Genomic DNA, 18,690 nt, shown 5'->3' with positions numbered 1-18,690 from the left:
AGAGCAGATTATTGCATTTTCTTTGCGAGAAAAATCTTTCACAAATGGAAAGAAGCTCCAAAATTTGACTGAATGGACTTCTTGGGTCTTTCTTTAGAAAAATCCCGTCTTTTACATCAGAATGTCATTTCCTGGGCCGATTTCAGTGACTTTGGTGTCAAGTGATAGGTAAAAAGTCTCATTTATAAATCAGAAATCCTTCTGCCATTTAAAATAATGAACAAAAAATGCACAAACAACATTTTTCCAGCAAAAACGCTTATTATAAATGTATAAAAATGGTCACTGTATTTGCTCCTGAGGAGCCGAATCCTTTGTTTACTACTGTACATATCATTTGTACAGGATGGCATACAACAAACAACATGTTATAACCTGAACATCACAATCAATGTACAGTTTTCACACTCGTATCTGTAATGCAAATAAACCTTTTGTTCATTATTTTAGAAAATAAATGGCAGAAAAAGATATTAGAAGCATTTCTGATTTATTATTTTGAATTTTTACCTATCATTTGACACCAAAATCACTGGAATTGGCCGAGGAAATGGAATTCTGATAGTTGGAAATGGCGTCATTTTGAAATGTGGTGCTTCTTTCCAGTTGTGAATGATTTTCTTTTTGCTAATCTGCTCTACTACGTGTCGGGTTGGGAGTTGCACAGAAATGGCTCGATGTATAATTACATCAAGTGCAATATTAGGGTTTCAATAGAGCGTCGTTTGGTGTGTTTATCGACCGTGTCGTTAGGACGTCTGCTTCCTTTTCATAGAGTTTCTATTGATTCGTGAACAACGGGGGTCTGCCTTTTATTCACATTTATACACTTTTTATTCACACGTTCAGCAGAGTTTGGATTAAGAATGGAGAGAAGACTCAGGGAATAGTGACAGAGGGCAACGATGAGGAGGGGTAAAGGAAGACAAGAGGAAGGTCGAGGTTTGTGCTTCCAGTCGAGCTGTGCTGTGATGACAGTGGAAGCATTTTTATAAAACTGAACAGTAAACACACACAGAGACACAAGAAGGTGTCATTGATTATTAAATGGCCTTTGCTAGTAGATGAACTGCATCTTCACGACAACACAGCAGCCAGACAAGGATATAAGCGACCAGTACGATGCTTATTTGAAATTAAATAATCTATAGTTTGCACTTAATTTGAGCATCACGTACAGCACGTTTCTTATATTCCGTTAATCTTTTTCTCCATTTTTAAAAAGACGAAGGACACAGAATATAAATAACGCTGCATCGATTCTGCTCATGAAGACGACACAGAAACAGACAAATTCACTATGTGCAAAGTTATTTTAAAAAAAAAAGAAAAAAAGAGATACCTAAATTATATTTGTTTAACTACATCAAGAATATGAAATTAATATCTGCAATGAGCCAACAAAGGCATGGGAGCAACGTCACTGCATCCATTAGGGCTGTAGAGCAAAAGTCGACTAATTGGTCGACACGCTCTGGCTCGACCAAAATTGTGATTGGTCGACTAATTATATATTTTTTTTTATGGTGAATTTCATTAGAAGGAAAGTACCAAGTCTAATGGGGGTGTTTTAGAGCACCAGTGTTTCGCGGGTAACAGCCCGTCTTCTTGTTTTCCACCATTTTGGGTAAGTCCAGCCCAGTGGGCGCTGTCGCTCCGTGGCTCATGAGCGACAGACGGATTAGCGTTGCCATTAATTAGACGTGAATAGATGAAAATGGTGGAACGCAAACTTTGCAAGCAACAGTTGTTCACAGCTCTACTACAAACACGGCATATCATTTAAAAACGCTAAGCTAAGGTTGCTCCGTCCTCCCCCTCCCGATAAGTCGATTTTTAGTCGATTACAGCCCTAGCATCCACGCACACGATGCAGAATTAACAATGTTCCCAAAGGACAGATTTTATGCAGGTAAACGACACATTAAGTGGTATAACGTCATGTTTCTGTGCACGTGTGTAATCTGAAGTTGAAGTTAAAGTATGAAGTATGAGACGGGGTCAGCAGGGAAACAGACGACAGACGGCGTCCCGGTCAGGGTCCTCTCCAAACATCAGCCAACGCAGCACGAACACAACAGGTTTAGTCTTGCTAATCACTTTGAATCTGAGCGCCAGACTCTGACAGACAGACCTCCATGATGTACCGCTCAGGTACAAGCACATTCTTACATATATATAATAAAAAATATCATTGTGATTATGGTCAAGTGAGGAGCTTGAAACTCTGTCTGCTCTTGAAAGCATCATCATCCAGTGCTTGAACTCATTCTCTGTGGATGCTTCATAGTCTGCATCAAGGTTTTTAAAGTGCTCAGTGCATCACGATTCATTTTGAAGAGGTTGTTTAGTCATATTTTAAGCTCCTTTGGGCATAACTGTTAGTTTTATTACATCTTTGTGAACAGGAACATAACATTCTATGTTCTGTGTTCTTCAGCTGAGAACAGACTCTGGACTATACGGTTTGAATAGAACCTCCAGGATTGCACTGAACGAGTGTCTGCGATGCACGGTTGTTGTTGTTGCGTTCGTGCACTCGATCCGTCAACACCCATTGGCAGGGAAGCTGGATCTGAGAGATGTACGGCAAACACAAAGGGCCAATTCCAATTCCTATCTTAACCCTCAATCTTAACCCTCAAACTCAAAAACCTGGCCTCAAAACCAAGTGTTGAGTGTTATTTTGTCAAAATGGGACACCCCTTGAATGCAGATACGTCTTCAGACTGTAGGGGGCAGAATAACGCGGAAGCTGCGTCCAGTCTGTCAACTCCAAAAAAGAAGAAGAAGAAGAAGAAGAAGAAGAAGAACACATTTATTACGATCCGTTTGTCAGTCAAGTTATTAGGTTGTCAGTTAGTTATAAGATGATACTCATACAAATATTCAGCTGACAGTTACCACACACCACGACTTATTGAAAAGTAAACCATAGCAAACCATCGTTTGTCCGCACCGGCCGACTATTGACAAAAGATCATAAAATTATGCAACAATGACGTCAGTAATCCATAATATGGGCCTAAACTAAGTTTTTATATCTCTATTAACAAAGAAAATACTTCATTTGTAGCGCACTCGTTTCGCTGCTTTCGACGCCATCTTTGTTCTGTGAAAACACGCAATGCATTCTGGGTAGCCCTTGCTCCCAAGGGTGGTCTCGGAAAATCTCAATATTGAGGGCGATACAGCCCTTAAACTTGACCCTCAACTTAATTTTTCTGAGAATCTGGACAGCACTTGGACGAGAGGGTTTTGAGATTGAGGGTTAAGCAAGGAATTGGAATTCACCCAAAGACACGGATGCTTCACTGACCGACCGGAGAACGAGAAGGGAGCGCTGGATTTGCAAGAGTGTCGTTTATGTAGTCAAATAAATTAAATGAATACCACATGGTATCAACACGGGGGGGCTTTTATTCTTCAGTGACTTCCCGTCCCGCTCATGCCCAACTCTGCTGGATTGAAGCTCTGCTGTCCATCATCCAACAAAAATAGAACTCTTGTTTATTCTCTACGACTGCCGAAGCAATGGCGACGCCGGTACGCGACGCAAAAAAACGTAGTCAACGGTGACGCAACAAGCGTTTGGTTATATTTAAAAGTCAAAACACTACAATTCTAACAGAATTTCCACTGTTGCTCCACCAACACAGTGAGTCCAGGTCCGTTTGCCGTGCACAGGCATGAATGGACACGTTAGGCGAGTATAGGCTCAGCTGTGTACCTCAATGGAAGGTCACCAAAGGCAGCTCCATGAATCACCTCAACAGGGTTTCGCCCGCCACAGATCGCCGTGATTTATCCCCAACAGGAGAGACCAGCCATGGAAGGAGGTCAGGCTGCATATAGCACACACACACACACACACACACACACACACACTACACGGTCGTCGACACGCGTGAACCCGGCGTGCACGCAGGAATGGCTAAAACCATGCACGCGCACACACACACAAAAGCAGCCATTCTTAGCCCCAAGGTCATTAGCAGCATCTCTCTCCCCCTTGTTTGCTTATAACCAAGACAAACTGCCAACAAACGCTGATAAGCAAAGCTATCCATCTTTAGGGACGTTCAATGGCGAAAGTTGATTTAAACGGGTGCTAAGCAGTTACAGAGGACGAGATGTGGGGGTGAGGTGACTCTGAGCTGAGGACGGACGGTTAGAAACATACAAATTATCCAATTTACTCGCTTAATTCTTAAATTATATACACAATCAGACATGTAATGGCTCCTTCTTCATTCCCTTTCATGCAACATATTCCCTTACAGAGTGCTGTCGTACCGCCAGGTGTTAAGGCCACATTATACTTCTCCGACTGCGTATGCGTTATCCGTCTGCGTCACCACGGAGACGCCTCGAGCATTTATACTTCTGCGTCGTGGTGACGGACACTCGCTGCAATTTCCCGCCCGATCAGTAGGGGTCGCTGCGCAAGGTTGTTGTGCTTCTGGCTACAGTGAGCAATGGCGTCCAAGAAAGAAAGAGAGAGAAAGACTGTTGTTGTTGAAAAAGTGGCCGTTTCTCACTTTTCTGTGTCACGGAACGCAGTTTTAAGATAATTTGAGGCGAGAAATTGGCCATTTAGAGTCTAAACATGTGCTGTGTGTGTTAAGATATGACGTATTTATAGTTCGGCAGCGGCGTTATCGGCGGGGATCAGCTCCGCCTCTGTCAGGACGCCCGGAGCGCACTGAGAGCCGGCACAGAGCAGCTTAGCTCGGCCTGTCCTGAGGACCAATCGCAGCTCTTGCCGTCTCCGTTGTCCCTTGACGGAGTGACGGACACTTATAAAATATTCCGTGCACCCGGAGACGACGCAGAGGCTCTTCGACAGGTTCTGCGTCGATGCAGAGGACTCTGCGTAGCTACGCAGAGCACTTTACGCAGGAGTATAAATTGGGCTTTAGAGTCTCTCAGCCTGACAGCAGTGCTCGTGCATAACAGTAACAAGCCGAGTGATCCCCCCTCGAGCTAACGCGCGCTAATTACACTAAATATTTGATTTCTTCGCAGCTTTTATTTTTTTTAACCAAACACACACACAAGCAGGAGACGCTGACGTATGAAGGCGCCGCGAAAAGCAGAAGACGGAGCGCGACGTTATCTCAGCGCGCTCCGCGGCGTAATGGAGCCGTCTCTGCAGACGTCTCTTCAGGACGACTTTAGTAGGCGGCGCTAAGATTTCACCCCGGAGAGACGCGTGGATCCGAGGCGCCGGCTCACTCTGCAGCTGTTGAACGAGTAGCGCGTTATACTTCATGAGCCAAACACATTTCCAACACTCTTTTCCATCCACAGAAATCCATATTTCTATTAAAAGGTAATGGCCTGTTTTATTTCGGTTGCCTTTTAACGACATCGTCCGCTTTACCGTCTCTCGCTATAATTTCCCCGGCGCTATAAAACATCAGAGTGAGGAAGGAAGACTAGTTTGTTCTTTTTTCCCCCATTTAATTGTGTGTATTTGTCACCAATGGATGGAGAAGATTGCACCGTAAAAAAAGAAGAACAAAATGCACAGATTAAACAACATAATGATTCCAATGCTTCCCCAACATTATCAAACTAGACTGTTATGACACGCTGCGAGTTTCAAAATGGACGTAAAGTGGTCGTGTAAAGTTGCGTAACATGAAAACACTCAATAGCTGCATCTCAAAACTACACTTAAATACAGAATTGTATATGTATGGAATACAAAACGTCTACTTTTCCTATAAAACCACTACAAAAAGGGTATTTTAGCCATAGTAGAATGCACTAATTTCCTTTGTTCACGGTTCTGACAGAAGACAGCAGCAAAACCACAACTAAAGGCCAATGTTATGGAAATACAGAGTATATATATATATATATATATATATATATATATATATATGTATTAGAGCGGGTTTGCAGTATAACCCGTTTATCTTATTGATTTTGATGTCTGGATAGTGTTAAATAAGGTAAGTGCAGATGGGCAAACGTTCTCTCTCTGGCTCTTAATGAGGCTCCACATACATTACGAAAAAACAGTCGCGGCACATAAACACTCCTCTTCTCATTAGTGTCGGACACAACGGGAATCAAACACGCGGATAAAAAACAGCCCAGTTTCTGTGTCATACATTAAAGCACATTAAGGCAGAAAAGCTGCAAGGCCGTTAAAAATCTATGCATCGACTTTATCTGTGTGGTCATGAGACGCGACCTGATTTTCTTATACCAAAACGAAGGAAAACAACAGGGAAAGGAGACGTTTTTTCTTCAAATGGAAGCTCAGGTGTAATTAATAACAGGTGCATCTCATGTGTGTCCACTTTGTAAAGTTAGTGAATACAGAGGTAAGAGTGGCTGTGATTTCAGATAAATAAATACTATGTGTACCATTGTTTTTTATGGTCCTTAAGGTTTTCTTCTGAACGCTACATTTTCTTCACAAAGAACAATTCTTTCCTACCTTCACTTCAATGTCCAGAAGAAGAAGAAGAAGAAGAGGAGGAGATGAAGACCAACACAAGCAGAGATGACGACATCCTGAGCAGCAGTGATTACACTGTGATAAAGAAAATAAGGACTAGTTGATATGATATAAATGTCTTTATGTTTCAAAAGTAATAAAAGTATAGCCAAAAAACCAGGATATAAACACGTCAAAGTGTGTTAACCCAATGCTTCGACAATAATAAACTATTTAAAGGTGCCATATGTAAGAATGTGGCCAAAAACAGTTACTACATTCAAATTCAAAAACACCGAGGTCTTTTAGGTTTGGTTTTCTGACGTAACTGGCAACCCGTGGTTGCTCGGCAACGGAGACTCTACTGACTGCAATGATTGGTAGACGGCGGTAGGTGGCGCCACATGACGCCAAAACATGATTTCAAAACATAAACATGATTTGCAGTCTGCAAAATGTTTTTTTTTATGCAAATATTTAGTCTGTACTGTTGTTGTTGGTGAGTTCAGTTTGTTATATGAACATTATTCCTGAGTCTCTGTGACATATTAGGAGGATTTTACGGTCAGTTGCTTTAGATTTATTATATAATGCACCTTTAAAATCCCTCTTGAATACATTCACTATACAAAATGATTGTAACTGGATTAATTTACACCCTTAAATCAAACTTTTAATTCTTCTTAAGTATAAAATAAGATGAAATACAGACAATGATGTGTTCTATACCTACTTTACTTAACAAGTAACACATGTTGCTCGTTAAAATAATGTCACTTTTGCCATTCATGTGTATGTCATTATAGATATCTTTAATTCAAGTGTCAGTTTTTCCAGTTTAATTCCAGTCATAATTCATTTTTTAGTTGCGTTGAATTAAGTTACACATAGAATGAAGTTGTACATCTAACACTGGAATTACAGATATCTACAATACAGTTATCTATGATGACATAGACGTGAATGGCAAAAGTGACGTCATTTCGACTAGGAAAAAAAAACTGAAAATAGTAAAAACCGACATTTGAAACTGTAGTTTAAATAGTTTAGATGTCAGTACTTCCAGACAGTAACTTAGCAATTAAATGTTAAAACGTCTTATTGCCATAAGAGCACGCGACTAAACAGCTGAGTCATCAGACGTAAACATTAATTAGAGATAACTCACCTCTATCAGCAGTAATTGAAGTAAACACCTGACGCAGGTAACTCCTCTGTCTCTCTGTGATTTTTATTCTTTTCTTTCTTCTTTCTCGGTTAATTCCAGAAGCTTCAGCGTCCAAATAAAACATTTCACACTTTTTTTCCCCGTTGATTCCAAGAACTAACTCTGCGACAGGTGTTTCTAATGAGCGTGCTGTGACGTCACTTCTCTGTCTGCAGCTGCTGCTGCTGGTGCTGCTAGGTGATGCGTTCATGGGACATCTGTAAAATAGAAACACCCATTAAAAAATGGTAAAATGGTAAAATGGAAACATCTTTTTTTTCTACTTTGACTTGATTATATAATATTTTTATTTCGTTTACACTTGTGTATATATTTGTAGTCATTTTTAAAGTTTGTTTTTCTACTATGTTTTTATTTTGTTTACATTTTGTGTATTTTTGGGTTCATTGAAAATAAAACTTTGAATTATATCAAATTTTGACTGCACGTATGTCTACTAATGTGCACGGTTTAAAAAAATATTAGTTATATGCTGTCATGTTAATGTATGAAGGTTGTGGGAAGGTTGCGACAAAGTAATGTTAGGGGAACGTTCAACCAAAAACTACATTTTCGGGATTGTAAAGATAACTTTCCATATCAACTACATGGGAAACCTAGGGGGAAACCTTCAGGAAACGTTCCCACAACCAAAAGGTAACATTCCCAGAACGTTCCGGGAACCAAAAATTGTCAGCCGGGAGGAGACATTTTCTGAACCCCCTATATAACAATAATATTTCAGTGTACCCTTAAAATATAATATATGAACTACATTTTAAAGGAACAACGAAAAAAAAGATATACAATCTGCATATTCAACGATGCGTTTACATTTAATCAAATGACTTATTCTTAACCTAATGAGGTTAATTAAACGCCTTTTCTATTCTCGCTATAGTCATCAATGAAAAGTGAAGAGAAGTCATTGTAGAGCTTCTTCATGGTGGATATTAATCCTGCTCTTATCTCTCTCTTCTTGTCTGAAGCCTTTTTTGCCAAAGAATGAGCTTCTTTCAGAGGTAAATCCCAAGAGTTTGGACTCAGTCGAGCGCTTTTTAACTTCTTTCTGTCGCCGCAGAGCAGCTCATCCCCACCCAGTCTTTCAAATATAATTCATGAAGTCCACATAAGCCACTGTACATAGAGAGTCCTAAACTGTATGTATAGAAGGTTAAAGGGGAGTAGTATTTATGGGTTTATATGACCCAAAATACACCATGTTCCTACGGGAGCCTGTAAGGACAAACGCGAGAGAACAAATCAAGCGTCGCTTTACTCGTAGCGGAAGTCTAAGCTAATACGATATACAAAAGACACACTTATACATCCGAATAAACACTAGAACCGAGGACGACATTTGACCTGCTGAGGACACCGTAGCGCTCAGGGAAGGGAGGGGGTGAGCAGAGGAGCAGTTAAGTTGCTGTAAATTTCAGCCTCTCCACTAGATGTCACTGTAAACTACTTACTTCACCTTTAATATCAAATATAAAATCACAGGTGTAAATAATCCAATCGTTAATAGCTGTGTTCCATTTCCTTTGTTTACATTCTCAGCTGCATCACTGTGCAGAGCTTTGAGCTAAATTAAGAAGAATAAAAACAACTGTTAGGCAGTTTTTCGATCGGTAAGCGAGCTTCTCGTAAAAAAAAAATTTGCTAATCATCGTTTATAAGGTTTTTTGAGGCCACACACACACACACACACACACACACACACACACAAAAATTCAACGGGAATAAACCTAACACTTTTCAACGATTTATGGATTTGGTAAAGTGTTGAAATGAAGGCAGTGGCTTTGAGAGGACTGCTACCACACACACACACACACACACACACACACACACACACACACACACACACACACACACTAATCCAAGTTATTGCCTATTTATTCAAATTACATTCGCGCACGATCGAGCGGCTAAAAAAACGCAACACGATCATCGCCATCATTCTGCGTGAGCTTCGTTTGATTTTGGCACTTTTTATTATTATTAACAATTTGGCTTCAGATCCCAGAAAGAGAAAAGACAGACTGACAAAAAAAACAAAGACGAACCCCCCCCTGCAGACACAGAGCGAGCGTGCAGACGGGAATAAATCAGAGCTCCAGCCAGGCAGATGAGGTGTATTTCACACTCAAGCAGCAGTGGCCTGCACTCTGCGCGGCACCACGGATCATTAATCTCCGGCAAGACGAGCCCTCTGTCCCCGGAGCTGTGGCACAGGTAGACCTGAGTCGCCGACAATAGAACGCGTCTCATTGTGTTATCAGTTGTCAGATAGTGCAGCGCGTACAGAGCCGGCGCTGTTGACCCAGCAGAAGGGGCACGAGTCACGACGAGGCCCCCCCCCCCCCCCCCCCAACGGGGAGCGGCGGTGGAGCTGAATAAAGACGTACGTCGTCCCCTGGTTGCAGAGGCTAGACCGGAAGTTCCAATTAACGCTGTTTTTTTTAGTGTGTATCTGCGTCATTACCTTGTTTAAGAAGCCCTGAAGGTTCTAAACAAACAGTTCAGCCACTGCTGAGAACGCTGTGTTTTATTGTAATCTCGGGCTTCAGCGAGATCTCTGAAAAAAAACCCGGTCCGGTTACGTAAACACCGGTTCTCCTGAACAGCAGATCCTCCTGCTCCGGGCACTAGTCCGGGCACATCCGGTTGCGTACTAGGGGTGTCGCGGTATGAAAATTTAACCTCACGGTTATTGTGACCAAAATGATTGCGGTTTTCTGTATTATCGCGGTATTTTTTTTTAAAAGTGTGTGAATATGTTCAGAAAGCATTGATAGTCCTAAAAGCTATGCATTTTTAATATGCTGGCGGTGGGCGCTGCAGCTGTACCATCATGTTAACATTATTGACACAGTATTGTGGGTCTTAAAACCATAAAAAAATTTGGTAACGCTTTCTTTTACAGTCCCCTAATTACCTGGTATTTAGCTGGTAAATTCATGGTAACACTAAAGTGTTGCTAGGTAATTACCAAGGGTAATAAGATCAGTAAATACAGTGAAACCGTTGCCAAAATACTGGGTAATGCACGGTAATGTACTCGGTAAGTAAAGTAAAACTGTACTGTAAAAGAAAGCCAAGCTTGTTTCCATGTAATTACACACATTTTTAGGGTTAGGTTTGTTAGATTACCCCTTGGGTAAATAGCTAGTAATTAGGGGACTGTAGGTACCTGCTTATTACCAGTTTATAACCCAATAATACACTTACATTTACCATAGTTTTGCCATAGTTTAGCTGTACATACCTTCTTATTAACAGCAGTAATAACACGCTATAATTAACTATATAGTTACCAGGTAAATGCCCAGTATTTTGGCAACAGTTTCACTGTATTTACTTTCTTATTACCATTGGTAATTACCTAGTAACACTTTGGTGTTACCATGAATTTACCAGGTAAATACCTGGTAATTAGGGGACTGTAAAAGAAAGCGTTACCAAAAATTTTGTGTTTGAATTAAGGTTGTTTTATCGCTGTGAATCACTCCTAGTTTGGGTGTGACGATCTCACATTCCAGAGCTTTTCTTGCTTTTTCAGCCAATCAGCTGACGATCACGGAGAATACACATGGCTAATTAATATGCAGTACAGAGTGTGTGTGTGTGTGTGTGTGTGTGTGTGTGTGTGCGAAATTAAAGCGTGATTGTCATCAAATCAGTCATCAACAAAAGCTTTGTTTGACAAAGGAAGGCAAGGAGAACACGACACTAATTGTCTGTGGCTGAACATCTTCACAATGACAGCGAAAGCACAGAGACTGCTGGTGTGTGGACTGTTAGCATTGTAAGCTAGCGATCTTTATGCTAACGTGTTAGCAGACTTCATCGTCACAAAAACAACATACAGGTGGATTATTCAGCGGCTGAAAGAGAGCAGGACACACACAGGGTAGTTGTCTGAGATGACGACGTGACGCCAGGACGGCGCTATACTGTTATGGGTGAGTTTTCATATACGTATATTATGTCCTGGTTGCAGAGGCTAGACCGGAAGTTCCAATTAACGCTGTTTTTTAGTGTGTATCTGCGTCATTACCTTGTTTACGAAGCCCTGAAGGTTCTAAACAAACAGTTCAGCCACTGCTGAGAACGCTGTGTTTTATTGTAATCTCAGGCTTCAGCGAGATCTCTGAAAAAACCCCGGTCCGGTTACGTAAACACCGGTTCTCCTGAACAGCAGATCCTCCTGCTCCGGGCACTAGTCCGGGCACATCCGGTTGCGTACTAGGGGTGTCACGGGATGAAAATTTAACCTCACGGTTATTGTGACCAAAATTATCGCGGTTTTCTGTATTATCGGCGGTATTTTTTTTTAAAAGTGTGTGAATATGTTCAGAAAGCATTGATAGTCCTAAAAGCTATGCATTTTTAATATGCTGGCGGTGGGCGCTGCAGCTGTACTATCATGTTAACATTATTGACACAGTATTGTGGGTCTTAAAACCATAAAAAAAATTTGGTAACGCTTTCTTTTACAGTCCCCTAATTACCTGGTATTTAGCTGGTAAATTCATGGTAACACTAAAGTGTTGCTAGGTAATTACCAAGGGTAATAAGATCAGTAAATACAGTGAAACCGTTGCCAAAATACTGGGTAATGCACGGTAATGTACTCGGTAAGTAAAGTAAAACTGTACTGTAAAAGAAAGCCAAGCTTGTTTCCATGTAATTACACACATTTTTAGGGTTAGGTTTGTTAGATTACCCCTTGGGTAAATAGCTAGTAATTAGGGGACTGTAGGTACCTGCTTATTACCAGTTTATAACCCAATAATACACTTACATTTACCATAGTTTTGCCATAGTTTAGCTGTACATACCTTCTTATTAACAGCAGTAATAACACGCTATAATTAACTTTATAGTTACCAGGTAAATGCACAGTATTTTGGCAACAGTTTCACTGTATTTACTTTCTTATTACCATTGGTAATTACCTAGTAACACTTTGGTGATACCATGAATTTACCAGGTAAATACCTGGTAATTAGGGGACTGTAAAAGAAAGCGTTACCAAAAATTTTGTGTTTGAATTAAGGTTGTTTTATCGCTGTGAATCACTCCTAGTTTGGGTGTGACGATCTCACATTCCAGAGCTTTTCTTGCTTTTTCAGCCAATCAGCTGACGATCACGGAGAATACACATGGCTAATTAATATGCAGTACAGAGTGTGTGTGTGTGTGTGTGTGCAATGCGAAATTAAAGCGTGATTGTCATCAAATCAGTCATCAACAAAAGCTTTGTTTGACAAAGGAAGGCAAGGAGAACACGACACTAATTGTCTGTGGCTGAACATCTTCACAATGACAGCGAAAGCTCAGAGACTGCTGGTGTGTGGACTGTTAGCATTGTAAGCTAGCGATCTTTATGCTAACGTGTTAGCAGACTTCATCGTCACAAAAACAACACACAGGTGGATTATTCCGCGGCTGAAAGAGAGCAGGACACACACATGGTAGTTGTCTGAGATGACGACGTGACGCCAGGACGGCGCTATACTGTTATGGGTGAGTTTTCATATACGTCAGGGGTGTCAAACTCAAATACAGAGTGGGCCAAAATTTAAAACTGAACAAAGCCGCGGGCCAAGGTTGAACAAATTAACCATTTAATAGGGACCCAAACAAGTCTTGCATTGAATATTGAACACACAAGGCTTATAAAACTTTATAGTGACATGCAAAATCGAGTCTCAAATAATAATAATAATTAAAAAATATCAATGGCATATCAAATAAAATTTAAATAAAAAATTGAATGCACCCTAAATACAGGATAAGCGGTAGATAATGGATGGATAAAAATTTAATGCCTCTTTTCTATTTGCAGCCTTCTGAGGTAAATATCAAAATAAACTTTTTCCACAGGCTGATAATAAATTTGAAAATAAAATAACAATAATAAATTAATCAAACATTCAAGCCTTGAAGTAGCAAGAGAAAGTGCATGAATAAAACGTTAATTATTGCTCAGTTTGCTACACTGATTTGCTTTAACACTGAATATGGAACAAGCAACGCTTATATAACTTAATAGTGCAAAATCAACTTTCAAAAAAACAAACGAAAAAACATCAATGGCATATTAAATAAAAATTTAAATAAAAAATTGAATGCCTCTTTTCTATTTGCAGCCTTCTGAGGTAAATATCAACATTAACTTTTTCCACAAGCTAATAAATTTGAAAATAAAATAACAATGAATAAATCAACCATTCAGGCCTTTTTACTGCTCAGTTTGCGACACACTGATCTAATCTGATGTGCCCAAGACAGATACCTGGCATCTTTTCTTGGATGCGAGTTCATTAATGTCGGGGTTCAGGCTTTGAGCTGAGGCAACCTTTATTATCGAACGAAGGTGTTCATCAGTCAGACGTATCCTGTGAGACGTTTTTGTCATCTTCATTGAGGAGAAAAGTTGCTCACATAGATAAGTGTATAACAATACCGGCGGGCCAGCTCTAATGTTAATTTGATATTGCCTCAAGGGCCAAATGAAATTACACGGCGGGCCAAATTTGGCCCGCGGGCCAGAGTTTGACACCCATGATATACGTATATGTCCTGAGGGCTGTCGTCTCCTCCTTCGGCCATGATTCCAGCTTCGATAAAGTTTGAACATCAGGTCGTAGGCTACAGAGTGCGCCTGCGCGGAAACTTCAGCAGACGGAGACGCTGGAAAGGCTCACGGTGCATACACCGCGGGCGCGGTTATTCACCGAGATAATCATTTTTTTTTTTGAAATGAAGACGGTAATTATTATCGTCAAAAATTTTATCGCGGTTTACGGTTACACCGTTAACCGTGACATCCCTATTGCGTGTACATTGAACCGCAGAAGAAGAATAACGTCCGTTGTGGAGGTGTTTCACGAGCGACAGTGTCTTCTGACTCTGGGTCAAAGGTCGTCAAAGGGACTGCGGCGGGGAGTCGTGAAGAAGCTATTTTTAAACACTTGTTAAAACAATGTTTTGATAATGAGGAGCAGTGCATCCACCTTTCCAGAGGGGGGAGCTGCGCTTCTGAGAGTGGGTGTGCTGATTATACTGGCCAATCACAAGACTCTGTCTTCTGGGTGAGAGAGTTGAGTCTGAAATATCGCGGCTGGGAAACAGCGTCAGAAAAGAGGATTTCTATCGGCTCGTTTACAGCAACTAGGAGGTTTTTGACCATAAAAACAAGTTAATGTATGTAAGCAAGGAAAAATGCAATTAAGTACGCAGGAAACACACAATTAAGACTATACGGTAGGTAAAGTGCCTATCATTGAACCCTAGTCCATTTTACAGAGTTGGACATGAACAAAAACAAACAACAAAACAGGAAATAAAGATAGGGATAATGGGCATCATCACACTGAATGACCCTGGCTACATAGGTTTTTTAATAAATAAACCTAACAACTAACAACATCATCTATTTGGCAGAATGTAAAAACAAAGAAATAAAGATGACTTTTCCTCTCTGAGCTCTAAATTTCCCCGTATGGGATATTAAACGTGTCGCTGTGTTTCCTGCTTTCAAACCCTGAAATAACACACACACACAATATTATCTGGTCAGAAATACACATTTAAATGAGTTTCTACACAATAACGTTGCATATTTTTTTTTCACAGAGAGAAACACACACAGACACCGAGAGCTGCCTGAACCGCTGGGATATTTTTACTAGTCCTCTATTTTAGTGAGATGTCTTCATCATCAAGGGTAAGTGGAACATTGTCCTTGCATCGCCGAGTTATTTATGACCCAGCTGGATAATCTACCACAAAAAAAACCACACACACACAACACCGTCAGAGAGCCTCTATATGCGCTGTTCACTTCCCAGAGCCGGCAGCTCACTATAAATCCTTTCAACTTCTCAGTGTGCAGAGTTCAGCCGGCGTAATAAGGTTTACCCATTCCTTTGTCACTTCTCATATACAGACTCTAGAAATGTTTCCCTGCATGCATTGATAAAAAAAAGGGAGAAAAAAACGCCGCAACCAGAATTTGACACGAGCATCAGGGTGAGGTGTCCGTGCCGATACCGAGAGGAGATGTAGTACACCGAGTACATGACGGTAGTAAAAAAATACACAAAGAATTATAGTGTTCTAAGTCCAGCTGAAATGGCACTAAATTAAACTTCTCACTCTAATACACACCCAGATATTCTTTAAAATGTATCTTTAAACCCATTTTACTCTTTGTTGTTATTGTACGACTTGTTTATTTGTGTTGTTTACATCAGCATAATGGTGACACTCAAAGGTCCAGATGTAACCGTCACACAGAATAAATGTGACTAAATGTAATCAAATATAATGTAAAATAAAGGTAACTACACTGTAACATATTGCTAAATAACTTTCTGTATTTATTACTTATTCAATTCACAAATACGATGCATAATAGATTTAACCCGGTCCGCAATGGTGATGCCGTCACTTTGCGGGTAACGCAACCGCCGTGCATTGTGGGAAATGTAGTTCATGGTCAACGCACGCCTTTAAAGCAGCATAGACCTATTTTAACACAGATTTTTAAGACCAATCAAACACATAAAATGACGTGGCGGGGCCACATCTGGGTCCCGGGGCCTTGAGTTTGACATAATGTGCTCTACAGTGTTTGTTTTTTGGGATTTTTAGACACTTATTTTGTCCATATTTTATATTCTATTTACCGCTGATGTGCCGTACTTTGTTGCAGCTGTTGTTGTTGTTTTCAAAATGCCGGATTGGATTGGATCGTAGACATTACCTTATTTTATCTCACGACGGTATAAGTGCTCTGCATGTGGGTTGGGAGTAAGTCAGTGTCACACTTTTTGAAAACAGCCCATGATTTTGCAAAAAAAAAAAACAAACCAAAACAATGCAATTTCCAGAAAAAGACAAAGCGTCAGGGAGCGAATAGAAAAAATAAAGCTGCAGCTCTGCTGAGAGAAGGCGAGGAATAATTCTGCACTCTAATTTTAAAGCTCACACAGAGTGGTCCTGTTGCACATTATATGTTAGTTATAGAGGTCTACTTACATACATTCACTTGTTTTTATGCTCAAAAACCTCCTAGTTGCTGTAAACGAGTCGATAGAAATCCTCTTTTCTGGCGGTGTTTCCCAGCTCAACTCTCTCACCCCGGCTTCCCAACTGTCTTGTGATTGGCCAGTACCCGGAAGTGACATATTCAGCACACCCGCTCTCAGATGCACAGCTCCCCCCTCTGGAACGGTGGATGCACTGCTACTCATTATCAAAACATTGTTTTAACAGTGTTTAAAATAACGTGAAACACCTCCACAACGGACGTTATTCTTCTTCTGCGGTTCAATGTACGCTACTGGACGTGCCCGGACTAGTGCCCGGAGCAGGAGGATCTGCTGTTCAGGAGAACCGGTGTTTACGTAACCGGACCGGGTTTTTTCCAGAGATCTCGCTGAGCCCGAAATTACAATAAAACACAGCGTTCTCAGCAGTGGCTGAACTGTTTGTTTAGAACCTTCAGGGCTTCTTAAACAAGGTAATGACACAGATACACACTAAAATAACAGCGTTAATTGGAACTTCCGGTCTAGGTCCGCTTTAATGTTCACGTTAATGCTAAAGCCTGGTTCTTTTCATCGGCCCGATCCTAAACACATAACCTGTATGAAACCAAGAAAACTACTAAACTGGAACTCCCCGTGCTTATTCCACATTCTTTTGATTTGAAATTATCCCATAAATCAAAAAGTCAAGTTCATAAACCAACATACACGTGTAAGAGTTGCTTTGTATTATTAATACGCACCAAATATGCAAAAATAATATCTCTTCTGTGATGAATTGACTCCACTGGGGTGAGAGTTGGCATCAGGTCGCTCTTCATCCCTCTGCGCCTGACGCTGTCACACCAAACAGATGGAGGTTGTCAGTGGATTTCCACCGAAACACGAGCCAGAACGGAGCGACCGCGGGCTCATTTGCAAGTTCAGCAGCGAGGAGTCGTCTGTTTGGGTCAAAGCAGAGGTTTTTCAGCGGCAAACCCAGCTGCGTCGGTCTGTCTCTGCACACGAGAGGAAGGTCAAGGGCAGGCGAGCGGAGAAGATCTGAGCTGCTTCTGCGTGACAACCTCAACCTCTGGATGTGGATCTGCCTTTTTTGTCCTTTAGTTTTTTATTTTGAAATAAAATACTGCACAGAGAACAGAGTCAGAAGAGTCGACTGAACCAGTTTAAATTCACACGTTCTGAGGTTGACACATTCATTTTTGAGGGTTTAATTAATGCCAGACGAGGACCTTGAACATTTCTCCAGTTGCCGAGTCCTTTAACTAGAAATATTTAGAAAGTTTTCTACGACGATGACGATTATGATGGTGATGAGGATGGATGACTGCACTTTCCCCTGCACTCATTACTGATTAATTGTGACCTTAAGCCACCGCCAACCTTATTATTAGTTAAAATAATGCTAAGCCTCGCCTGAGAAAATGTTAAAATGATCGGGAACACGGCGTAATGTAAAGCTCTTAAAGGATCGTGGAGGAGGAAGATATTCTTCTCACTTTATATTTTTAATATAGTTTATTGGTGTATAAATAGCTATATAGTTGTTTTTGTATAGACGTTAATCACGGGTTAACTTAACACAGTTATACATTTATTTTCAGAGTTTTAACTCCTGCACATTTTTGATTTCTCCGTATTTAAATTCTTTGCAAACGTTTAATTTAATTTATTTGATTTCTCTGTACACATTTAAATTGAAATGTATCTCAGCGTACGGTTCCTGTGTTATAAGTTAACTCTAATGTATGTATGTTACTGCTCCTGGATGATTGAATTTCCTTCTCAATCAATGAAGTAAATATCCATCTCTATCTACCTGACTGAAAACATGTGGGTCAGCTGCGGTGACACATGACTCATGCTTCCATTTGCACTGCACCTGTGTTCCCTCAGACTCAGATTTATTTAACGCATGCTCCGGATCTTCACACTCGCTATTCGTCTCTGCGTTTTCT

Source organism: Microchirus variegatus (genome assembly GCF_963457635.1).
Source record: "Microchirus variegatus genome assembly, chromosome: 13".
Taxonomy (NCBI): domain Eukaryota; kingdom Metazoa; phylum Chordata; class Actinopteri; order Pleuronectiformes; family Soleidae; genus Microchirus; species Microchirus variegatus.
This window is presented reverse-complemented; position numbering follows the sequence as displayed.